Consider the following 21261-nt stretch of genomic DNA (forward strand, 5'->3'; position numbering starts at 1 on the left):
ATCTATGATTATATTAATAGAATCCTAATAATTATACATGTCTATTAGGTATTTATATCGACATATTATTATATTTTTCATTAATTCACTAACTAAAGTAATATTGAAGCTTTATTTCAAAAATATATTAAATGCACTTAAAATGTTATATTTCGGAAATGTAACTTTAAGTAAGGTAATCAAGGTATTTGAAATTGCTTGTCCAAATTTAGTTAATGAGTAGATATGTTGACTACCTACGTAATATTTATCGGCAATGCGAATAGAAAATTCGCGAAGCAATGGCGTCTCATTATATTGATATAATAAATCTGTATTTTTTATATATACGTTATTCTGCAGTAAATAAATGAAGAAAACAATAACTGAATGAGTCTCAGATATAAGTTTTTTTTTTTTACTTACTTCGTTTCGTCTTTCGGGAAATGATGATCAACAGTACACAGCACTATTCACGACCTTTATAAATAGTAACGTAAAATGATGTTTTATATTAACGTACAAGTTTCGTAATACATGAAAACTATATTCAAATATCAAAGCCGTCTTCGCGCGAAAACGGCTCGCCGGCAGCCTTGTTGTCGTTCAGTCAATGTGACCGGCTATGTGAGGGGCGTGTGGCGGTATCTAAAACTAGGGAGGGGTGGAGAGTATCCGTTCTCTTATTCTGTATTCGCTGGCTCTGTCATGGGCAAAGTGTCAACATCCCATGTATCGTCTTTGCTTGCTCAGCTAGCAAACCTGCTAACTTTCGGTCAGCAGTAGTTAACATATGCTAATTGGGGTTTAGACAAACGCTGACCCTTACTAAATTAAATACAGACCACGTATTCTATAACTAGGTTCACATAGAAGAATATAAAATACATATTTTGGCCTGATGTTAAGCGACACTCCTGTCCATATTATGGAACCACGATTTCGTTTAACTAAGGTAAACGATTCTTTTATGGGGAACTGTATATGTTTTTACAATAAGATTCCGGAGAATATATTAAGATTATCATTTCCTAAGTTTAAAACTTACAATAAAAGTATTTTAGTTGATAAGTCATATTACAAAATTGTAGACTATGTATCGAGTTCTAAGGTTCTCGCGATTGTTACACATAGGAAATGAAACTATTTTTCCGGATTTAAATAGCTTAGGTCCCCCGTAGATCAGGTGGAGAGACTATCTACGATTAACTGCTAGCAAGAAATGGACGCAAAAATTTAAAAACCGGGTGAAATAACTTTGCGAAGGCTAATGTATAGCAGTGAACTACAATAGACTGACGATAATAATGACTGTATTCCAAACTCGTCACCGTTACCAATCATTGTAGTTAATAATTGAGTTTTTAAAGCCAAGAACCAGATGACTTCAGAAGCTTCTCAGAGTTTCACAGTCAACATTTACTCAATACTTGCAAAAGATCACAAAAAGGAAAACACTCAACAAACAAGTGAACGATGACGCACTCAAAGTCATTGCCAACAATTCAATCCACTTCCTTTGCACGATTAAAATTTAGCTGAGTAAGCAATACATATGTACCATTAGAACGGCAAACTTCAGCATTTTTTTATAATACCAAATAACGGAACGACGCTTAACACGAGGTGCACGACATGGTCGTCACGTCACTTGATATTATAAAAAAAAAATCATCTCACCCAGATTTCAGGAGGCAACCCTCCTCTCAACTAAACTTTCTTAAAAGCTTGCAAATAACTACATAGGTAAGTGTAAAATACATATTATAGTAAAAATAGGTAAGTAGGTGTAAAAATTCCGTGTTATAACACCATTAGGGGGCAAATATTTGTAGCTCTAGTTTTACAGACTTTATTATACAAGCACGCAATTATAATTTCGGAGTTTATAGCAACCATGAACGTTAAAAATGAATGTTATCATAACTGTTACGATAAACGTAAGAAAGAAACTGGGTACTACACGTGTGGCATTAGAGAGTTGTGCAGACGATATAGGTGCTTATATCTAGAGATATTAACTAGTAATTGTGACAGCTAGCGCCCGAAAGGATATTTCACAATTTTGTTCAGCAAATTGTGTGGCGTCTCTCATTAGAAGAAGTAACATTTTGATATACACATAATTCACACAGTCGCTACTTTTGTGGTTAGCTGTAGGGATGAAGACGTTCGTCTGCTCCGGTAGCATGTGGCCGCGGCGTCCATCACTCACGCAGCTAGCGCATCTTAATAGCGGTCTAGACGAGAGTCTAGGCGAGGAGACGCGCGGGACACGTGAGTTGTCCTCTAAGTTAGAAGCTTTGTCCGGACCAACGTCCAGCGACAATTCGCAGGACACTGTGACCTACATCTCCTGCACTAGCCCGGAGAGCTAGTAGAAGATAAGCCGCGTAGGTTTCTGGAAACTGGAGAGACGCTTTGCGGTGACAACCCTTAACTGCGTAACGCGCAACGGGAAGTGAGCGTGCCTACAGCCCCGGAACAGCTCACCCAAGGCACTAGCCTATTGAGAACCGGATGAAGTTCGCAAAAATGTATAGCAAACGGGCTATACTGAGGCCAGGATCTAACTGAATAGGTTCCTGTGCGGTCTTGCTTGCACAGGTTATAGTGGCCGTTCCCATAATAACGTAAAACAAAACATATGTAGCAAGATATGAGTCTGTCGTTACTTTTGTTTAATGATATCAAGGCACGGGACAATCAATTCGTGTGACTGGTGATAAGCGACACACCTACCCATAACATTTGCAATGCCACTCTGAACTTTAAATCGCTAAGGTCTAAGGGGCACCGTCGCTGTACTGGGCACCCTGTACATAAAGTTAACACGTCTCATGTGCCCTTAGTTTCAACAGCACCCGTACCTTTCAAAACTGGTAGGTACGAGAAATGGTCACATTTCAGAAATGTCAGAAATAGGCAAGAAGGCAATACTCGGTAAAAGGTTGGGTTTAGATTCTATATTAAGTCTTAACATGGCATTTCCAATATACGCACCACTATCATTACATTGACGATCTCAGTGGCCTAACGGTTTATGTCGTGGGCTGGATGTGGAGGTCCCAGGTTCGATTCCCGGTAGGACAAATTTGAGAAATTAACTTGTCTAAATTTATTCTGGTGTGGGTGTTCTGGGAAGTGCTCCAGAGTGAATTCCTCTGCTTTGGTACTGATCATCAGTATCGGGAGTTCTTTAGTTTGAGACCAGGCAATTGGTGTAGTTGTCTGGCACATATTATTATCAGCCTATAGCAGTCTACTTCTGGTCATAGGCCTCTCCCAATATGGACCATTTTGGCTGGTCTTCAGCTTGTCGTATACATCTGCTGCCAGAAGTCTCCCACAGATCATAACTCCATCTAGCGTCCTACACGTCCTATGTTTGCTGAGCCGTCGTTTTCCCTCAAGAACTCGTTTCCCCTATTGGTTATCGGTTCTTCGATATATATGGTCAGCCCACTGTCACTTCAGCATACTTGCTGATTTGTACCGTAACATAGGCCTCCTCCAAAAATTTCCAGACTAGCTGGTCGGACGCGGCGTGCATCCATCGCCGCCCTCACCAGGTCATCCGTCCATCTAGTAGGGGGCCGTCCCACTGAACGACTTCCGGTTCGTGGTCTCTATTTGAGAATCTTTCTGCCCCAACGGCTATTAGTTCTACGAGCTATGTGCCCCGCCCGCTGCTACTTTCTAATCCTTTGAGCTAAGCCGTGACTTTCGTTCTTCTACGGATTACATTTCTGATTCGATCACGTTAAGAAATGCCGAGCATTGCACGCTCCATAGCTCGTCGAGTGACTTTGAGCCTTTTTATGAGGTCTATGGACCTCACAATATGCGACTACGTTTCAGAGCCGTAAGTCATCGCTAGCTTGCTTTGTACATCCAATAAAACAAAAACACTGACGAATATCTAGTACCAATATCTCGCGCTAACGTACCTTTATCCCATAAGGATAGCTAAAGACAACCTTCCACTAGCTACGAACCTGACATACATCTTTCACCACATCAGAGCTTTCACACGTGCTCATCGGCTAAAACTACTCTTGATCTGGCCTTTATAGGATGAAACTTGCATGTCAAAGAAGGTTCACTATCTGTATTGGGCCAGCGTGACGAACTATGATGATACTAATAGATTAACGATAAAGAATCTGAATCTTAGCAGAATACTAAAAGGGTTTATTTGTCGTTCTGCCTAACCGTATGTCCCAAATATAAGTAAAATATTAATGCTGAACCGCATTGCGGGAGGCTCCAAGGCCGAAGCCTTTGGACAATGCTTATACGTAGGGCTGTAATGTACCCCGATTTCACGGGACTACCCGCCGGTCCCGCAACCGGGATTCTCATAATCTCTCTATGGAACGTGGGGTATGAAATTTTCATTTCAAATTATTTTGTTGAAAGTCACAAGCAAACGTAATAGAACTTCAAAACGTCGTAATACAACATATTACTTAATGTTTCTGTTTACACTTTTTGCTTTTAGACAAATAAAATTCCAGGTGCTTTCCAATAACAATTTTACGTTTTTTATCGTACCAAGCGTCCCCATGTGCCTGCAATTTCACTAGCACCCTTACCCTTCAAAACCGAAACGCAGTAATGTTCACATTACTGCTTGGAGGCAGGAATAAGGTGGCAGTACTTCCCCAGACGAACTCATTCACAAGGAGCTCTACTGCTACTTTCTTAATTCATGATTATTTTGTTTTAAAGATCCTCACATGATAAAATATATGACACTTACAAATTTCTGTGTCAAATCCAAAGTGTAAAGCGGAATTTGCTGTTGACTACACCATTTGAATTATATTATACAGCCTTGTAAATATTTCGGTAAAACAGTCCATTGTCCCCAAAATAATAAAACGCAAACACAAATACATTTCTTCTTCTAGCTAAAATTACAAAGACGTAAAGTCAAGTGCGAAATTATTCAAGACATTCCGCTAACAGCTTCCGTTCAAATGCACAGTTCTTGGCACGTTTTAATGTTTCACATAACTGTCCCGTTTTACAGTTTAACGTCCCTTTTATAGTATCCCGTATTTTAATGTCCCGGTTCTTCCAATGTCTCGGCGACTTGATGGCATCTTACCAAACTCTAAACGTAAAGTAAATAAAGAATATACGTGCTTAGTTAACTGAAAGATCCTTTTTTCATGTTACCAGATAAACGAATAACATTCTACGAAGTAACTTCGGTTGCTTCGTTTCTAAATACTTACTTTTTACCACACAGTCCGTGCGTAAGAAGTTGGCCGCATGGTATTTTAGGCCTTTGAAAACACATCAGGACGAAGGAGAGGTCGGTTATAAAAAATTAAAAACTTAAATTTTAAATTTATAAAAATTTGATATGTATATGTTGCACAATAATATTTTTCATTACACTTGCTCGTAAATGGTATTGCGACTTGACAAGAATGCCCCAAATAAAGCCCGCGGGCCTTTTTTTCTTTCCATTACAGCCATTGTCGGTAAAGAGCTTTTTTTTAATTTGTACGACATACTTACTTACATAGGTCAGGTTCAAGCAACTTAAGTTCAAAATTAAAACATTCTCTTAAAATGTTATCTAAACAGAAATTGAATTGCAATTCACATACTACATACTTCTTAAATAGTTATTGTTAAGAATTCCATAAAATTGATTTTAATTGTATTCCGTATAAACATTTTGCAATGTTTTTTACAATCCATCATGGCTGTATGCGTGTTTACTTACAACATTTTAGATTCAAGTTGTATTTATCTATGGAAGAATTTAAAAAAAACTCGCCATTTGCCAAAACCATAATTGTTGTGTTGTAAATCATATTTATATTGTATTTATTTCCTCACAAATATGTTGAAAAACATTTTATGTGTCACGGACGATAAGATTAAAAGTTTAGAAGGTAAGTTTTGTATTTGGGTGAATATCTCATGCGTAAATTTTGCGAGTCCAGGCTGAGAAACCAGGTGTAAAGTGAAGAAATATTAATGATTTATTTTTTATAGTTTAATTAGACGTAAAATGAGTTTAGGGCAAGAATTTCAGAAAATTCATTGTGCAATAATAATTAATAAAAAATATTAATGTCCCGATTTTCAGTTTTGCTGGTGTGTCCACTTTCTGTTTCATTGTATAAAATAGTCGTTCTGGTAAAATGTGTACGCTTTTAAGAAAAACAATTCCATGTATGTTATTCACTATGAGAAGCGCTAACTAAAATCATTGAAAGTATTGCAATTACCAGTATGTGGGAGACTGGGTATTTGATCAAACATTGTCCACGCGAAAATTGTAGTTTTGGTGGCAAATATTCAACTGGTTGCAACTGGTAAGTAGTTTAACTAAAAACCATTGCGTTCTTGCCCCGCGCAAGCCTCAGTCGTGTATTAGGACTTGGCAGCGAAAAGCATGGGCACTGGGTTCCATTTCCCGCCAAAAAAGTAATTATATGCCCTTTGGTGGCACGTGTGACAAAAATATTCAACTTCCCTGGCTCCATTTGGGCTCAATTTTTGTTTTATCCTAAGGTCGTATTCTGAAACCAAATTAAGAGACTAATTTTGTCATTATTTTATCACAATTTAATCGTCTCGGTTTTATTTTTAAGCTTTTACTTTTTTTTTCCCGTAATTTATTTTTTGAGATTTAATCTTACGTGGCTCCAATGTGGTGGTTTTGGTGGCGTTTGTGTTACCACCTTAACTTAAAAACGCCACCAAATTTTAAATTGTTATGATATTTTTGAATATAACGTTCACTTTCGAAAATTGTTTTAAAGTATTATAGTTTATTTGTCCCAATAAACTTAAGAAAGATAGTGTTATTCATAATTTTTCAGATAACCAAAAATTACTTAATTGCTTTTTAATCTATTTGTACCTTAGCGATCTTTTAAATTTGTATTTTACTTAAATTAACGGTGATATCATTGATTACATGATTTTGTTCAGAACCTCAAACACGAAGATTTAGTTCATTGTTGTTTTCATTGGCAGTTGAATAACTACGATAGACTACGCTATCTCCAGGAATGTTTTCTGAAGATAAATTGTAGAAACTCAAATGTTTACCATGAGGACATGCGGTGGGTTTATCGAGACATTGAGACTTGATGCAAAATAAGGCACAGAATGCTAATTTAGAGTTGTTACTTTTTCCAAATAACCTGAAGAAATAACACTTGGTACAATTATAACTAACTAGTGGAGTAATTTCACAAAAAATAATTGAATATCATAGTGGTGAAACATCTTGACATTCAATAAAATTTATTTACAACCTGAAGAAAATTCATACTTTATACAATTTCGTAATTTTCTACAGGTTTAATTTTAATTTTATCAATGGCAGGTTTTAATGCCAGATAAACGAATCAATATCAGTAATGTTGTTCCCAAATGACACTTTGATCTGTAGTTCTATTTAATAATCCTTCAACTCCTGGGCACGCTTGCCATGGCCACATTCGCAATAATCGCGGGTACCCCGGGTGTAGTTGGAGGATTTTTAAAGACAACTACAGATCAATCAGTGTCGTTTGGGAATGACATTACTGACATTGATTCGATCATCTGGCGTTAAAAGCTACCGGTAATAATATTCAAATTAAACGTGTACATTACGAAACTGTTCAAAAAGACTGGCTCATTCTTCAGGTTATTTGAAGAAAAAGTAATAACTCTAAATTAGTACTCAGTGCCTTCTCAACACTATCATCTGATGATGATGAGATGATGGTGTTTCAGTCCAACTACTCAAAGCAGGAGGAAATTCTGTGGTAAAAGTGCTTGTGAAACTTTTCAACAAAGTTCTTCATGAAGCTCGAACACCAGAGCAATGGAAGAATGCCATCGTCACCACCATCCACAAAAAAGGCGACATTGCAAAACTTAGCAATTATCGGCCGATTAGCTTGCTCTCTCAGATTTATAACTACGAGTATTTACAAAGATTTTGACCATCTGGCTTACCAGTGAACTTGACGAAGCGCAGCCTATTGAGCAGGCTGGCTTTCGGAGCGGCTTCTCAACCATCGACCATATCCACACGGTTAATTAGCTGATGGGGAAATGTCTCGAATATAACCGGCCCCTTGTCATGGCCTTCGTCGATTATGAGAAGGCTTTTGACAGTATCAAACATTGGGCCGTGTTCCACGCTCTTCATCGCTGCCACATCTATTCCCGCTACGTGGATGTGCCCCGGGAGCTCTACCGTTCAGCCACTCTGCAGGTACGATTTCACGATTTAACCAATCCCGTTCCAATCCGGCGAGGACTTGAAGATGTCGTAAAAACCCTTAAATGGGATAACCGCTGCATTAACATCAATGGTGTAACACCATTTGTCTCACCTAAGATTCGCGGACGATCTCGTGCTATTTGCAAGTTTCGACGATCTCCAAAGGATGCTGGAACAACTTTATGATGCTTCTTTGAGAGTTGGCCTAAGGATGAATATGTCCAAGACGAAGATTATGGCGAATCTCTCCAGTCCGTCAAATACCACTGTCACGGTGGGAAATGAGAGGCTGGAGAGAGTCGATCAGTACGTCTGTCTCGGACATGTTCTATCCTTTGGCAAAGAGCATCAGCCTAAAGAGATCTCAAAAAGAATCCAGCTGGGATGGGCTGCGTTTAGCAAGTAAGGTGACATCCTTAAATCAGGTAAGGTTCCACAGTGTCTGAAGACCCGCTTGTTTAATCAATGTGTTCTGCCCGCCATGACGTATGGTGACGAGATGTGGACGCTCACGCAGGAGACTGTATACAGGTTGAGAGTTGCACAGAGGGCCATGAAGCGCGCTATGCTCGGCATCAGCCTTGTAGACCGAGTTCCGAACGTTGAGATCCGACGATGGACGAAAGTCTAGGATGCTGGAACTCGGATCATGGAACTCAAATGGGAATGGGCGGGACACCTAGCTAGGCAAGGTGATGATCAGTCGATGTGTTGTTTCACCAACAAGACATCGACTGATTGGTGGCCGAGGATGGGCCAAAGATGCGTCGGGCGCCCCGTTGCAAGGTGGGTCGTCGACATGGTGCGCGTCGCGGCGTGTGAATGAATGCGTCTAGCACGTGACCGTGATGGATGGCACAAACTTCGGGAGGCCTGTACCCAGCAGTGGGTGAAATCAGTCTGTGAATGATGATGATGCCTCATCAAGCCTTAATGTCCGGAGAAACCTACCGTATGTCCTCATGGTAAACATTTGGGTTTCTACAACTTATCTTTAGGAAACATTCGTAGAGATGGCGTTGTGTATCATAGTTCTTCAACTGCCAATTAAAACAACAATGAATTCATTCACTAAAATCCAGGGAAGTACTGCCACCTTACCTATTTCTGCCGCCAAGCAGTAATGTTAGCATAGTTAGGTTTGGAAGGGTAAGGGTGCTGGTGAAGTTACAGGCACATGGGACTTGCCAACTTACGTCTCAGGGTGACGGGCACAGTGGCAGTGCTCCTCAGATCTTTGCTTATTTAAAGCTCTGAGTGGCACCGCCACTGTTATACACAAGCGTGTAGCTTACCAGCAGGCGCATGACTCGTTCGTCCCGTCACATGGTATTAAAAAGAAAAAGCAGAAGAAAATTCCAACTGTGCGTCGTTTTAAAGGGGCAAACAAATTTTTATCACAATTAAATTTACTTAATAGTCTTTGTTTTTTATATATTCCAACTTTGGTGGCAATATTCAATTCTGGTGTAACCGATAAGCGTTTTGGTGGCATTTCTAAGTATTGGTGGCGAGAAAAATTTTTAATTGCTTATATCTCTGAAATTAATGGAAATGGTTATGTCCCGATCACGTATATATAAATGAAATATTTCATTTTATTGCAAACGAGTCTCGGATACTGGAAAATCTAAAAGAAAAATTGCGCCACCAAAACTTACAATAAAATGCATTTGTTGATATTCACCCATAATTTAACTTGAGTCATTAAAACCCTCAACCTTTGGCTTCAGGCTTGTAATAGACCCTCGTTAGTAATTTCTTATTTAGCGTTCTTAATACACTAATATGCAATCGTTGCATAATGATGGTTGATTTTATACATAAAATATATAGGTAAATGCGCATTTGACCTCCTTCTCATAATTATCAAAAATTGATATTGTAATTTGAAATAATACGTTCTATTTTTAAAACTCATTATATTATAGTTCTGTGTACTGTGCCCCTACTATGAGATTACATGACCACGTAAAATGTTTGCATACAAAATATTGTTTCTTCGTGTGACAGCTAGGGGCTCTGTATAATTTGCCATACAAAATTGTGAAGCAATTTACGCGACAATTGTCACAATAAACTCGTGGTAGAGGCACTGAACTGTAATATTCATTTATAATGAAATTTTTCTATTCAGTAGCGAGTACCATGGTAAAATAAAATTTTGATTGAGAACTAAAAAGAGCGTCATTGCGATACGGTTTACGAAAATTGTGATTGACAGATTAAAGCACTGGAGTAGAAAAAATACAATTAGTGACATGTAATAACTTCTTACTTAATCTGAACAAGGTATTTAAAGTCGTAAAATCGATAAAATTCGTGACCTGCCGTACTTACTTTTAAGTTGTTTCTCATGTACTTATTCAGAACCATTAATCGTCCATTGTTAAACGCTCGTTTACTTTAAGAAAGACGAATTGATAAAGAAAATGTTCTATTTTTAGCTTTTTGTATGAATTTCAATGCCATATAAAACTATGTGTGAAATTGTATACGCAAATTCTGTATCAATTATTGGAATGCCTATTATGAAGCACATTCGAAGACGATTTACAATACCCTTTTCAAACAATTGTATATTATATTTATTCTTGGTATGAGTCATAGAAATGTCAGTACAAATTATTTCTAAATTTACTTAGCTCTTGCTCAAGACTACATTCGTGTAGAATTTAGACACGCATTTTACTAGTATAGTAAAATGCAATTGAAAAATATTTACTTTTAACATTAAGTGTAGGTATAACCAAAAATAGACACGAAATGTTATTTAATTTATTTGAAAACTGTTCTGCCAAATCATTACAGTGACAACTGCGCTCCGAATGGTCAGCCTGAATTCGAAATGGACGAAATTGAAAAATTACATATTTATTGTTTAATTACCGATGAAATGTAATTCCGTTTGTTTTGTAATTAGATATTTTGCTGTTTATCCCACACCCCGAATGGAACTGCCCCCCATAGTTAGAGATATTATCATTATTATAATAAATACAGAATATTTTTGTAATATATGGAAACGTACACACAGGTCTTGTTGGCGCTATACTATTTCAGCTTTCTAATGTGTGATTTCAGTGCAAACGAGAGTTGATATTTAAAAGTGATATAAATCCCTTTTTCTTGTTGAGTTGCCAGGGATGGATGGCCCTTATTTCGTCTCTATTTCTGGTTATATACTCGACAAAGCTTAATAACGATCTTCTATAGACAAGGCTTTTATTTGCATTCTTCTTCTTATCATATCGACGGCGTACACTACAATGCTTGCCGTCCTGATGTGATGACATGATTAAGGTACTCGTCAATTGTTGCGCAGGGAGCGCCGGAAATATAGGAAAGGAATGGGTTTGGATACTTCAAACGTCCGGCGTTCCGGTTTTGAAAAGTAAGGCTTGATGAGTCCCGTTGCTGATGCACACGGGACTTTGCAACTTATGTCTCAGGGTGACGGACGCAACAGCAGTGCCTCTCAAATCTTTGCGATTTAAAGCTCGGAGTGACATTGCAACTGTTACGGACAGGCGTGTCGCTTACCATCATGCGCACGACTTGTTCGTCCAATCACTTAGTATCACAAAATAGAGCTGAATGTGCCCGAGTGGTCGGAACTGGCACAAGACCATAAGAAATGGCGTACTTTGGAAGCCGAGATCCACTTCGGGTAGCTGAGCCAGCGAAGTAAAAAATTAATTGAGAATAACCTTTCTCCCATTGGACTACTACCCCACTATATGAGTATATGTGTTGTTTGAAGTACATAAAGCTACAGTTCTAACATCTCTAAAAGCGTCTAGAAAGATCGGACGTTTGGAAGGCCATCAAAATACACAAAATCGAATTTAAAATCAAATTCCAGTTCCATCCGAAATTTTATTTCGAAAACAATATGAATGTTTCCGTTTCGTATCTTACTGCTTTGGAATAATGCTTATTCTGTTTGCGGGTGCTGTCTGGACCTGTTTTACATTTTACCTGTCGACTAGACATTGCTGGAACGTGATTTGGTTAGGAAATACAATTCTTTTGTCTAAGTATATTTTTTGCTCAAAATTCTTTTATGTAAAACTAATATGATACCCGTCATAAGACTTCTGAAATGCTTTGAAAGCATAAAATGGTTATATTGCCATTAACTTTTGTCAAATTTTAACTTTAACTCTTATAAACACTACTTGACGTAAGTTACAATCCTTATGCTGAATAGTCAAAATACGAAAGGTACCGCCTCTCAAGCAGAGGATGAGCGTTTGAATCGTGTCTCGCACCTCACGGTTTTTTCCGAATTTATATACGAAATTTAATTCAAAATTCACCATGACCTTTTCGGTGATAGTAATGAAACCTGTGCGTCCAAGAACATATGAAGTCTCCGACCCGCATTGACTCAGCATGGCCGACTGTGGTCTAAGCAAGGTCGGTTGGTGTTAAAAGACGAAATATTAATTTTTCCAGAAACTGATAATATTTTTTTTTTCAATAACGTACGTGTCTAAATTTTTTTAATTAATTGATATTCAATTATTTTTATGTGTAATTACTCCACTAGTTTGTTATAATTATTAATACAAAGATCGAACACTCCCACGGAACGAAACAGCGGACCTCACGAATTTTTTTATGTGCTTGCGTCATATTTTTGTATTTGGTTTTTCAACGACTTTTTAGCCGTAGCGCCATTTATGAGAAATCTATGATATTTCGTCACCCCAGTTAGATACCTTTACAGCTACTAACCCCAACCAGAGATGAACGTACTTATCATGAACCGTACACTTTTGCACCCTTTGGCTGGTACCAAAGAATGGCTATAAATTATATTTCATGTGAGAACAATATTTTATTTATAGTACCGGAACGCTATGACGGCCGTTTTGACGTTTGTCCACTCATCAGGTTTCGTATTAATTCATAACTACGTTGAAGGAGCTAATTGATGTACTTCTAACACGATCGTCACTTCTGGGATCTCTGTCCAGCACAACTTCTACCTCCTGCAAGCGCGCATCAAAGCTCAATGCTATCAGAAAAATTCTTTAAATATTAATTTTAGTTTCAACAATGTACATTTAGATCATGTTCAAGAATTTACCTTGCTTGGCTTAGTTTTAGATACACATATTAATTGGAAAGCACATATTCAAAAATTAAGATCTAAAATCGGCAAATTTGCTCATGCACTTCGCGAAACAAAGAAAACAACTAATTTGGAAACCGCGCTCACCACTTACTACGCGTATGCCTATGCATGGCTCAACTACGGTGTAATGCTGTGGGGGAACAGCACCGAATCTCCCTCAGTTCTGACCTTACAGAAAAAATTGATAAGAATCCTAGCCAACATTGATGCAACCGAAAGCTGCAAACCCTATTTCCAACACTACAATATTTTAACTTTACCCTGTATCTACATTTTTGAATCCTGTAAATTTGTCAGAAATTATCCCAATCTCTATAAAAGAAGGCAAGACGTACCTACAAACTATTGTTTTAGACACCAAAACAGACTTATGTTACCAAAATCAACGATCTCTCTCCATTCATCAAGTCCGTTTGTAATGTCTATAAAAATTTATAATAAGTTACCGAACTCCATAAAAGAAATACCTCACGACAGCAATTTTAAATCCCATCTGAAAAAAATATTAGTAGGTAAGTAAAAGTTACTACCATGTAAACGAATATTTCAATGATAAAGGAATATGTTCCTGATAAGTTACATTAATGTACCAATATACTTACCTGTACTTAATAGAAATACATACATAAATACTAGGCGTAAAAATATTGAGATGTTTGTTATTATTAATTATTTTTATTTGTTAATGGAATTCATAGACATTTATTGTGATATTAATAGATTTTATTTGTAATTTAAGAATTGTATGCTTATATAAATAGTAATTATTGCATGTCTTTTTTGAAGATTTTATTTGATGTTGAAATGTTTATTGATTTAATTTAATTCAAGTAAGTGAAATGTTGCCCTCTCTATGTACATTGCTGTGCCCAACAGGGTCCCAAAGCTCTAATTTAAGCGTGTCCACCTGCTACAAATGTAAACTTTTGGGAATGCAATAAAGAATTGAGTATTGAGTATGCAAAACAAAGCAATACCTACGGCGACGTAACAATGACGTAATACTTCACGCCACGGAAGGATATCGAAAAGAATTTTGACAAACGCGAGTGTCAGCGAACAAACACAGTGAACTACACAGTGCGCATAAAGAGTTGTATTCGTTACATTTAAAATGTAGTGTTGTGTTATCGAGGGTGGATTACGATTTTTGTGATCGAGTGATGTTTTTACAAGCCAGTCGGACGTTTGAACTGTGTTCGAAAAATCGTGAACGCAAATTATGAAGACTGTTGCCACGCCACACTGGGGGCAAAGGAGTTGACGGTTACATCAAACCAACAAAAGGATACAGCTATAAACCTTTCGCACGTCAGTTTAGATGACACTACATTAAATATCTTGGCTAAAGTTTTGAATTTTGCTCCAACGCCTAAGCAAAGACCTTTTGAAAATGTCATTAGTAGTATTGAAGAGACGATGCACTGCAGAAGAGCGTCAAGCACTAAATACCATTCGGTAAAATGAAGATATTTTTAACTGCCTCCGTGGCCGAACGGTTACCATACCGGACTGCCACGCTGATAAATTGTGAGGATTTTCAGGGCGAAAGTAAAGGCAATCTTCAGATGAAATTTGATTATATTCCGGAGCACAGGTTACACAGTTACACAGAAGGAGAGTTGACAGCAAGTGACAGATACAACGTCAGAGGTGCATTTATGCAGCTACCAATCAATAAGACAATGTTTATGTTTACAAAGACTGATTTAACTTATTTCTAACACACGCAGAGGTCCCAGGTTCGATTCCCGGGCCGGGAGAAATGTTTGTATGGCCTACATTTATTTCTCTCGTGAGTTTGGGTGTAATTTGTGGTTGTCTATGTGTGTGTCCATGGCACCCGCGACACAGGGTTTCCCTAGTGCGGAGCTATGTTGAGTGTGTGTGTGCGTTATTGATATTGCTGCTGAAGGCCGATAAGGAAAACGCCACTGTAGTAATTAACACATTCGATTATAAAATGAAAATACAGGACTTGTTGAGCTATACACAGGTCTAAAAACCGGTACCTCACAACACCACAGCCAGAGTTACGCGTAAGATACGAACTCCGATTAAGAAAAACCAGGACTTATTTACTGAAGACGAATACGAGAGATTATACGAGCCAAAGTCAAATCATCCACCGAAACTGTACAGTCTGCCAAAAATACACAAGTCCAACCTGCCATTGCAACCAATCGTAAGTCAAATCGCTTCTTCTACGTACGACTTGGCAAAGCACGTTGCATTCGTATTGCAGCCACTAGTGGAATAAACACCGTCTTTTGTAAAGCATTCACGACATTTTGTTCAAATTATAGAAGGCCTCGTATTGAAACCAGAAGAAAAAATTTTGATGTGGAATCACTTTTTACCAATGTTCCAATCAAGAAGTGCCTGAACATAGTTAAGAATCGACTGAGGGATAACGAGATGCCGTTAAACTATGTTGATCTAATTAAACACTGTTTGGAATGAAACTATTTTCTTTTCTAGGGTCAACATTACCTCCAGATAGACGATGTTGCAATGGGAAGCCCTGTAGACCCGGTACTTGCCAATATATGGATGGAACATTTTGAAGAAAAGCACTAAGATTCAGCCCTAGTACTATACGACTGTGGAAAAGATACGTACGTGGATGATGTTTTCAGTATTGGATACAACACCTTAATTCCATTCACTCGAACATAAGGTTTACATACGAGATGGAGGCGGACAGGTCGTTGCCTGTTTTGGATGTCAGGATGAAATGAAAAGGCCGTGAAAACCGTTGGGTCTTTAACGCACTGTGTTTACCGCAAACCAACACACATGGACAGATACTTACATGCAACGTCGCAATCCCACCAAATCATCCCATCAAACCCACGTCACTTGCAATCCGTAATGACGTCGTTAAAAAACAGAGTACTTAGAAAAAACGGATACCAAGTGAACCGACGATGAAAAGAGCCAAAAAGGAGGTTTAGGCATCCGGAGGTGAACAGACATCCAGCCTACATGCCCTATGTTAAAGGAGTGACGGACAAGATAGGTCACGTTTTACGTCAATACTCCATACCCACAATACACACTCCGGGTATGAAAGTAAACAACATGGTGGGTACACTGAAGGATGTCTTACTTCAAACACCTGGCGTCTATAAAATTGATTTCAGTTGCTGTAGTTGCTACGTAGGCCAGACGAAGAGAACTGTCACTGAAAAGCACAAAGAACATATCGTAGCTATTAAAAATCGCCAATGTAATAAGTCAGCGATTGCAGAACATTTACTGGAAAGGGGTACAAATCACTGGATTGAGTTTCATCGCACGCAGGTTCTCTCCACCGATCGTCACTTTTATTCAAGAATTTTACGTGAAACGATTGAAATCAAAGAACATCCTAATAATTTCAATAGGGAGGACGGTTTTTGCAAAAACTCAATATTCACGATCGACTGCGTACCAGAATACGGCTGTGGCGGTAGTTTAAAAAATGTTATGTGGGTAGATGAAGATTACACCGTCGAGATGGAGATGTAAACACCGCATCACCAGCCAGCACGTGACCATGGCCAGTGCAACCTGGCCGAAACGTCAGGACACTAGCCAGGTGTGAAAAATACCTATTCGTATGTAAACGCGTTTATTCCTGTTTCCAAATGTTAGTACAAAACAAAGCAGTTTCGAATTGACGATATATTAAGTAAACGTTTTTATTTTCGTTTTATTAAAACATTTTAGGCTGCTACCCCTTGCAATATTAGTAAAACTTATAGATGGACTCGCATTTGATTATATTTTTTCGATAATTTATTGAGATTTGACCTCACAATTGTAATCTGTCAAAGCGGCCATCGTAGCATACCGGTACTGTAGTAAGGTTTTTTATTCATTTTTACAGTTTCTAAAAAAAATGGTTTCATAAAGAACTTAACTTATTACAGATTCTAAAGTTTACTATTTATCGTTATGTTTTGGCCAAAGAAGTCGTGCGGTTTCTGCCACTTGCCAACTTTAAACATAAAAAGAACTTTTTTCTTTTAAAGTGTTATATTGTCTATGGTAATTTAAAAAATAATATTTTAGGTTAATTTTAAGAACAAGCGGGAAAGTTTTCATATGTTTTGAAAAACACCCAGAACGGGGGATTGTACAGGTGTTGTTTGGCATTTTCATGATGAAATCATCATGATCAAAGTCGTCAAAAAGTATAGCAGTTTGGTTATTAGTACGTCTTACCTCATCCACCTTATTCGCCAACATAGGCTCCTTCAGATTTTCACTTGTTTCGGTTTTTACGAAACTTTTCAGGACAGTAGTCGTGTCAAAGGATACGGAAGCACGCTGGCGCCTAACCTCGAGGCGGGCGCGGGCGCCAGTGCGCGCGCCGTGCGGGTTTATCTATTGACTCGGTCCGCCCGTACTTTTCACAGTGCTTGGTCTAACGACGGTTTGCGATTTCGACTAGTGGATCTACCCTCTCGTAGCCGCTTCCGCACTGTAAAAGAGAAGACGCCAAGACCTTCGCGCCAGCACCCGCCGCCGCTCTCGCGCCTGCACTCTGAATGAGCCCTTAGAAGAACTAAACTAGGTCTAAACTCACCTGTTTGCGGTTTGTCTAGATTAGACAATGGGCACAGTTTCACAGTAGATATGTTCTCGGATTCGCTAACCGGTCTCCGTAGATCAATAATTAAGAAGTAAACATATTGTCTATGAATATTTTTTTTTATTTAGTTCAATGCAAGTTGTGTTTTCTTTCCCTAATTGAGCATCTTATCTGTGCAAATTGAACTAGTAATTTGATGTAACAACTGTTATGAACCTAATGAATTAAAAAAATATATTATGTAAGTTCTACCTACAGGTTACAATATATCATTTGAAAAAAGTAAACACACACAACGAATTCGGGCGCATATTTGCGTGGTTACAATTTTTACTTCTCAATCACAGCTCGTTCTTGCTTCATAAAAGATTACAGCAGTCAAAAATTACAGAGGTGGTATTTAACCTCTATATGAATTTGTAATTTCTCATTAAGTTCCGCATCACAGTGCGCCAATGTAGCTTTTTCAATCTGGTAGAGTTGTTTTTTTTTTTTCATAATACCAAGAGACGGGAAGAACAATTTGTGCGCCTAACCTAGTATCCATAACAGTTGCAGTGTTACTCACAGCTTAAATTGCGAAGATCTGAAGGGCATTGCCACTGCGTCCCCGTCACTCTGAGACATACATTGACAAGTCACAACAACAAGTGCCCCTAGTTTCATCAGTACCCTTGCCGTTTAGAACCGGAACGCAACAATGCCCACATTACAGCTTGGCGGCAGAAATGGATAAGGTAGACAGTACTTCCCTAGACGAACTCTTTCGTAGCAGTTTTACTGCTACAAAAACTGACATTGAAAATTGACACTCTACTTACGAGTATCGCCCGTATGGCATCGCTCTTACATAAAAACCCAACATCAAAAAAATTCCAACACGAAGCGAACCTACGGAGTTTAATGACAATATCGACCCTTTCGAGTTTACTACAGCACATAAACTTTTTCGTAATGCTTTTTTCGTCACACTGTATCGACAGGTTAGCAATTGCCGGATACAAGCCATTCCGCTACCCACTTCCTGAACTAAGCTCTTTGTCGCTGTCTACAATTCCTATTTATTCAGGAGAAGCCGCAAGTCATACGCCTACATTTGAGACTAAACAACACAAATGGACTAGAGCAGAAGTGTTGCTTCCATGAAATGTAACCACAACATGTAACAACAGTCAAACACAAATTTTTAATTATATAGGGTGTAATTGTTAAGTGTGTCCAGGCTTGTTCAGGTAATATAAAAGATATTAAAAACCTTTTAAAAAAACTGATAACGAAAGAAAAAGATGAGTAAAAATGAAGTGAATAACTTTTAAGAAATAAGACAAAAAATATCAAAAATTTTATACATTTAATATTATGACATCCGTAGAGAGGCTTTTATTTCAAACAACAGCTTTGAATACAAAAATGTGTACTTAAAAATAAAAATAATTTTGTTGTCATTTAATTAATAGATAGTTTTGTTACTTTATTAAGACCAGTTTTGTTATCTGTAAACTTATTGTTACCTCTTAAAGTCTCTCTACGAATGTCATATTAAATGTAGGCGAGCGTTTAACATTAAAATTTTCGATTATTCTATTTTTATTTAAAAGTAATAAACTAATTCGATATCTTGAACTGATATTAGGTTTTTGATATCTGTTACGTTTACGGAATTAACTGCCACCGTGGCCTAACGGTTACCATGGACTGCCACGCAGAGGTCCCAGGTTTGGTTTCCCGGGCCGGAAGAAATATTTGTATGGCCTACATTTATTTCTCTCGTAAGTTTGGGTATAATTTGTGGTTGTCTATGTGTGTGTACATGGCACCTGCGACACAGGGTTTCCCTAGTGCGGGACTATGTTGAGTAAGTGCGTGATTATTATATATATAAAAAAAATTCAGTTTAATATAAATTATTTCCTGAGCACATTTAACGATTACACCCTGTATATGTTTATTCACACATTTAATTTTATAAAATATAGTATAATATACTACAGATATATGAAAATTAAAATCTATGTAATATACCAAGCCTCATACCGCCTAATCGTAACATTTAACTACAAGGTTAAAAAAATGGCGCCCAGAATTTTTCTTATACTTTAATCGAGTCACTTGCAATATGCTTAAATCAAATAGAAAAGGACGTTGCCATAATTTTGGATACCTTCAATGATAATCTCATTCGGTTAATGTAGCCTTAGTAATTCGCACTTTATCGAGAGAATCATGTCCATAAAATTAATAGACCGAATTGAAGAACTAAGGACTGGCAGTTACCTTACCCAATATATATTAGCACATTGAGGGCACCCAGTCGTGTCGACCCAATCTCAATACAATTCAATGGAACATTTGCTTATCAACAGTGAGGTCAACGGTTTGAATCCCTTTAAAGGCCTACCTATCACTTTAGTTTCTAAGTTACGTACATTGATTAGCAGCAATAAAGGAAACCATCATGATTTTTATGATATCAAGTAACGGGAGGAACAAGTTGTGCGCCTGATGGTAAGCGACACACCTGTCCATAGCAGTTGCAGTGCCACTCATAGCTCTAAATCGCAAAGATCTGAGTGACAATGACACTGTACCTGTAGAAGTAACAGTAGAGCACTTTGTGAAAGAGTTATTTCTAGGAAGTACTGCCACCATATCTATTTCTTCCGCCAAGCGGCAATGTGTTGGTGAAGTTACAGGCACATGTCAACTGTCTCTGGGTGACGGGCGCAGTAACTGTGGCCCACAAATCTTTGCGATTTAAAGCTCTAAGTAGCACTGCAACTGCTATGAACAGGCGTGTCGTTTACCACCAAGTGCACGACTTTTTCGTTCCGTCACTTTGTAGAAAAAAACCTCTCTATAGCTATTTTGGTCTCAAGTTATTCTAATTTTCAATTTCCTACCATTCAATCAATGTTCTTTTTATTGGAAAGGAGCTGTTTGAAAATGCCGTGGTACAGTAAAAATAGGCAAAATGATTCGCCGTAAGCCGGCAGCTCGGCAGCGGCGGATTCAGAAACTGACTGACACTGACGTGAGTGCCCGCTAATCTCGTAAAAACAAAAGCAACCGACTCAGCGTTTTAGGGTTCAGTAAATAACTTTTTGCAGTTATTTACTAAACGCTTCCGCTGACCGCTTATCACTACTTATTTACTACACCCGATTTCAGAGCGGTTTCATAGTCTTTTGTCACGAGAAAATATATCAGTGGGACAGTAAAAACAGTTCACGGTAAGAATAATAATATTAATATTAAGGGCAATTTCACAAATTAAATCACAAATGTATTAAAAACTAC

This window comes from Hyposmocoma kahamanoa, unplaced genomic scaffold (assembly GCF_003589595.1).
Source record: "Hyposmocoma kahamanoa isolate Upper Pololo Valley unplaced genomic scaffold, ASM358959v1 157, whole genome shotgun sequence".
Lineage (NCBI taxonomy): Eukaryota > Metazoa > Arthropoda > Insecta > Lepidoptera > Cosmopterigidae > Hyposmocoma > Hyposmocoma kahamanoa.